At 27.6% G+C, this 290-nt stretch overlaps 1 protein-coding gene and 1 non-coding gene across 2 annotated transcripts in view; both read right to left on the bottom strand.

Annotated features, from left to right (window-relative positions):
* LOC112687421 (60S ribosomal protein L21) overlaps nucleotides 1-290 on the bottom strand; it is a 4,771-nt gene that overhangs the window by 1,803 nt on the left and 2,678 nt on the right. The window lies entirely within an intron of this gene.
* On the bottom strand, nucleotides 80-144 carry LOC112687525. Its single transcript, XR_003148986.1, has one exon. It is a non-coding gene; the product is annotated as a small nucleolar RNA SNORD31 (small nucleolar RNA).

The following is a 290-nucleotide window of genomic DNA, read 5'->3' as shown; positions in this document are numbered from 1 at the left end:
ATTCAGTCTGGGGCGGTATAAAATCATCATAATTATTAACACATTATTTAATTTAGTTAAGAACCAAATTACGTTCATATATATTCAGATTAAACCTTCAACACGAAATTCAGTCTGGGGCGGTATAAAATCATCATAATTATTAACACAATATTTAATTTAATTAAGAACCAAATTACGTTCTTATGTATTCAGATTAAACCTTCAACACGACATTCAGTCTGGGGCGGTATAAAATCATCATAATTATTAACACATTATTTAATTTAGTTAAGAACCAAATTACGTTC

The sequence above is a fragment of the Sipha flava genome, unplaced genomic scaffold (genome assembly GCF_003268045.1).
Source record: "Sipha flava isolate LNK unplaced genomic scaffold, YSA_version1 34_pilon_pilon, whole genome shotgun sequence".
Taxonomy (NCBI): Eukaryota; Metazoa; Arthropoda; class Insecta; order Hemiptera; family Aphididae; genus Sipha; species Sipha flava.
Note: the sequence above shows the minus strand (reverse complement) of the source record. Positions and strands in the feature narration are given on the sequence as shown.